A 5,179-nucleotide genomic window follows, 5' to 3' on the forward strand; every position below is an offset into this window, starting at 1 on the left:
TACTGCTAGGTAGTGGTAAATAAGAACGTGGGTATGCTCCCCTGTTTGGTGCTCCAGGCCAGGCAGTGGCATGGTAGGAACTTCGGTTGACCATTGTTTAAATAAATAAATAAATAAAAACAGACTACCTTTCTCTGAAACCTTTTCCCTCTCCTCTGTGTCAAGTTACACACACACATTACATTAGAGCTTCTGCTTTTCTGTGTTTTCCTCTGGCTTTTTGCCTCTCCTTTACTAATTCATTTGACAATAAGTTCTCAATAAGTGGAGGGTGACAGGAGTGATATTAAGGGGGTTAGACTGGCATGACTGGCATGTGTAATAAAGAATTCTCTTTGACTGGCATGTGTAATAAAGATAGCTCTTTGACTGGCATGTGTAATAAAGGTATTTTAAGAGACTTTGGCGAGACAGAAATGATGGCTGTCAGAGTCCATAAATCTAGATGTCAGATTTCAGGACTTTCCAAGTTATTAGGAGGTTTCTGTGTCCCAAGTGCCACCCTCATGTGACAGCTTATTAAAATGTAAAGAAATCCAAAAAGCTTATTAAAGCTTATTGAAATGACAGCATGAGAGACAGAGCCCTGCTGTAACCTTGGAACTCTCTTCCAATTAGACTTGCCTTTTCCAAAGCCCTGTAGAGCCAGGAATGTTACGAGCACACCATTATAAAATAATCATTTTAATTTCTCAGCAAAATCACTTTTGAAATTCTGTGCTGTTATCTGCGTGTCTAAACATATGGATCACAATTAAAAGACACACAGAGGCAATAAAGTGTGGTTAAAGACTTTATCATCTTCTTATACCTCAATAGCAGAACAGCAGTCTCACATCTGGAATGTTGGTAATTACTCAGATACATTTAGAAATACTAATAGAAACTTAATAATGGAATTCCCATTGAGTTTCAAATAAATGACTAAAGCCTGTGAATAAATCCTGATTATGATATCAATAACCTGACACTGTATAACTATACTATAATTGTATATTATAATGTACTATAACTATACAGTGCCAGGTTATTTATTTCATATTCATGATTTGTAATCCGCAAGGCATCATGTAGGTCATGAGTTTCATGCGTGCCAAAGTGGAAAACTGGTCAAAAACAACAGAGTAACTTAGAAGACCGACATGATGCAATTTAAAATGAGCTGCACTGTGGTTTCAAAACATTTTTTAATGTTTCTTTGATAGACGTTCTCTGAGGGTGAGAAGCGGCTGAATGCAACCCTTTTTATTATCCTCAAGTGTACAGCTGCAGCGTGATTCATCCTGGAATAAAGAGTTTAAATAGAAGTCATAATCAGTCAATAGTACCTCTTGATAAACCTTTTGAGTTAAATGCATCTCTTTCAAACTTGCATACAAATGTCAAAAGAATCCTTTTGAAATACACACATGATAGCAATCTTTTTTAATGTACTTATGCAATTCTGTTTACACCTTGAACACAATGGTCACACCTCACCTTGCAGTGTCAGACTAGCACAAGATACAATGTGCTGGGCTTTGTTGAGTCTGAAAGAAAACAGACAGAAATAGCACTGAACATTATTTACTTAGTGTGTTATATGTCATTAATGGACTATGATAAGTAAACAGATCTGAAGCCATTAAGGCCTGTATTACAGTACAGTGTGTGCCTGACTGTGCTATCTGTAGTCTACAAAGTTCAAACTGCAAAACATTTGAATTGCCAATGAATCTGACACAGCAACAGTGTTCATAGAGTAGCTATAGAATACCACAGAGTAGCTATAGAATATCACAGATTAGCTATGGAATATCACAGAGTAGCTATAGAATATCACAGATTAGCTATGGAATATCACAGAGTAGCTATAGAATATCACAGATTAGCTATGGAATATCACAGAATAGCTATTGAATATCACAGAGTAGCTATAGAATATCATATAGTAGCTATAGAATAACACAGAGTAGCTATAGAATATCACAGAATAGCTATTGAATATCACAGAGTAGCTATAGAATATCATATAGTAGCTATAGAATAACACAGAGTAGCTATAGAATATCACAGAATAGCTATTGAATATCACAGAGTAGCTATAGAATATCATATAGGAGCTATAGAATACCACAGAGTAGCTATAGAATATCATAGAACAGATTATGTCTCAATCCTAAAATTATAGGTGATGCAAATGCTTTGGCCATAGCGGTAGTTCAAACTATGGGACTTGCTTGACTAGTGAGATAAAAAGTCTTTGTTATTTGTAGAAGTCGCAGCCAGCGGGTGTGATGTCATACAGGAAAGCAGGCATGAACAAAAGGATTGGTGCAAACTGGCGTTTTTATTAAGAGCAAGCACAAAACAAGAAACCAAAACAAAAAGAATAAACTGTATACACTAATAAGAACTACAACAATGGCATCTAATGTAGCAGACACAAATAAAAAAGGGTAAACAGCACCAGTTAGGCTTTGACAGGCCTCTCTCACCCCGATTGCATTGCCATTGTAGTGCCACTAGCACAGCTGCTACTCCTCTTGTATTCAATTTAAAGGATTATAAATCTATGGCCAGTATTTACCAGGTCCATTTATAAAGCAGCGAAGGTCTCCTTGATCCTGCTCTGGCTCAGTTTCCCCTCCTGCTCTTCTCGTGCTTGTCGCCAAACAGAAACCGAGGGCGCATTCTCATCGCTCCTGACAACGCAGGCCAGTCATTCCATTAGCATAGCAACAGTGGTGTGACCACTCCGGAAATAAAAGCGCTTGTGATGTTATAGGAATGTAACATATTAACAGACACTCCCTCACGTTAACTTAGGAAAAGATTATTATTGGTAGATGGCCCCTAGAGAGCTGGGGGGTGGAGATTTTGATTTAGTTAAGCAGTGTGTTCAAGATGGCAAAACAATAAAGATGCATACAAACTCACTCCGGTGTTGTTAAACAAAACAAGGTGTTAGAAATGGACACGAAAAACCTGAAAGAAGGAAAAAGAAAGAACACCAGAAAATAACTCAACTCCAACTCCGTCGGGTATTCAATTGTCTGGAAATGTTTATGAAAATTGGAAGAGATTTAAACAAAGGTTTAATATATATTTAACTGCAAGCAGCGCTGAAAGTGAAGAGGACAAAACAAAGGCCTTGATATTTCTACATTTACAACAGAGAACATGGATCTTGAAGTGATTATGCAAAAATTTGAAGAGTACTTTATACCGAAACGAAACGTAACATACAAGAGATATAAGTTTTGCACGTGACAAAAAAAGTGGTAGCTTTGATCAATACTTAACAGAGTTACGTTTGCTCAGCAAGATGTGTGAGTTTGGAGATCTAAAAGATTCATTGATTAAAGATAGAATTATATGCGGAATATCAGACAACGGACTCAGAGAGAGACTGCTAAGAGAGTGAGATTTAACTTTGGACAGAGCTGTAAGCATGTGTAGAGCTGCTGAAACTACCAGATCACAGGCCAAGGAGCTGAACAAAGAAATTGAGAGCGCAGTGCACGCAGTAAAGAACAAGAAATATCTTTTAAAAACAAAGCAGCAGAAGGAGCAGCAGCCAAATCGAAAACCATGTGGTAGATGTGGTAATAACTATAATTACGAGCTTGTCCTGCTTATGGGAAGTATTGTAGTAAGCGTGGCAAAAATAACCATTTTGCTAAATGCTGCAAAACAAAAACTTAGCAAAATAAAGTGCAAACTGTCAAAGAAGATGAACCTGAAGAGTTATGTGTAGATTTCATTTAGCTGTGCTCTTCTGATACCTTTAACAGTGAATGAGACCATCATACCATTCAAGCTTGATACAGGAGCACAGGTGAACCTGATTTCACTGCAAGATTATAAAACTCTGCATGTAAAATCTAAAATTCATCCAGCCAAGATAAAAGTAACTGGTTATACAGGAGAGAACATTCAAGTTAAAGGGAGCTGCATGTTAGCCCTGAAGCACAAAGGCCAGCAGTTCAAGATGTCTCTGTTAATTGTAGAGAAAGAGGTGCAACCAATTCTAGGCTTAAGCGCCTGTGAGAAACGCAATTTACTTTCAACTTTCAAATTGTTTTGAAAGTAATACAGAACTGTGATGTTGTAAGAAGACACTCCCTAACGTTAACTTAGGAAAAGATTACGATCTTACATTGCAAATAAGCAAGCAAGTAAATGCGGGGGGGATGAAACAAACCGAAAGTAAAAAGCATAGCTCGGGCATGAAGAAAATGCAAAAGATGCGGATTAGAACATTTGCCGCAAAGCCTATGTAAAGCGATGTTGAAATTGTGATAAAATGAACCGCTTTTTAAAGATGTGTAAAGCCAGGAAAGTGCACACAACGGAGGAGGATGAAATCGGTTTCCAAAACAAACTTTTCATAGCAACTGTAACAACACCAAATGCCAAAGAAGATGACTGAAAGGTGAATTGAAAAGTTTCTTGATGCAGTAGTGAACTTTAAGCTTGACACAGGTACACAAGCTAATGTAATCCCAGCAGGCTTGTATAATAGAATATGCAGAGGCAAGCAATGAGAGAAAAGAAAAGTAAGGCTGTCCACCTACACAGGAGAACAAATTAAAGTTGAAGGCAAGTGAACACTCAAAGTGAACTGCAAGGATCAATGCCAAGCACTTCAATTCCTGGCAGTGAAAGCAGATACAAAAACCCATTCGAGGAATAGCTGGAATCACAACTGGTGTTCTCAGTGAGTACGAGGATGTGTTTCACGGTATAGGCTGGCTGGAAGGGACTGATGTTCTCGGTGAGTATGAGAGTGGGTTAATCCAATAGTGATTGTGTAAAAACCAGATGGAAATCTAAGAGTCTGCTTGGATCCAAAGGGTTTGAATGTGGCTTTTCAGAGAGAGCAGTATCAGCCTGGATCCAAAGGGTTTGAATGTGTCTGTTCAGAGAGAGCATTATCAAAGGAGATCACATGTAAAGTGACTGATGCCAAATACTACTCAGTCCTGGAAGCAAGCTCAGGTTTCTGGCAACTCAAGATAGATGACAAAAGTTCCCCACTCTCAACACACCGTATGGACGCTACAGATTTATGTGTTTACCCTTTGGCATTAATGCAGCACCAGAGGTTATTCACAGAATGGTGACACGGTTGTTTGAAGGAATTGAAGGAGTGGAAACATACAGATTGAAGCAAGTCCTGGAAAGAGCAAGGGAA

General features: G+C 38.2%; 1 long non-coding RNA gene across 1 annotated transcript; it reads right to left on the reverse strand.

The window, feature by feature from the left end:
* Positions 1-777: 777 nt before the first annotated feature.
* Positions 778-2,743, reverse strand: LOC117413278 (uncharacterized). Its single transcript, XR_009308205.1, has 3 exons — positions 2,570-2,743; positions 1,480-1,529; positions 778-1,283 (listed from the first exon to the last, which is right to left on the reverse strand). It is a non-coding gene; the product is annotated as an uncharacterized LOC117413278 (long non-coding RNA).
* Positions 2,744-5,179: the final 2,436 nt, after the last annotated feature.

The sequence above is a fragment of the Acipenser ruthenus genome, chromosome 23, assembly GCF_902713425.1.
Source record: "Acipenser ruthenus chromosome 23, fAciRut3.2 maternal haplotype, whole genome shotgun sequence".
NCBI lineage: Eukaryota > Metazoa > Chordata > Actinopteri > Acipenseriformes > Acipenseridae > Acipenser > Acipenser ruthenus.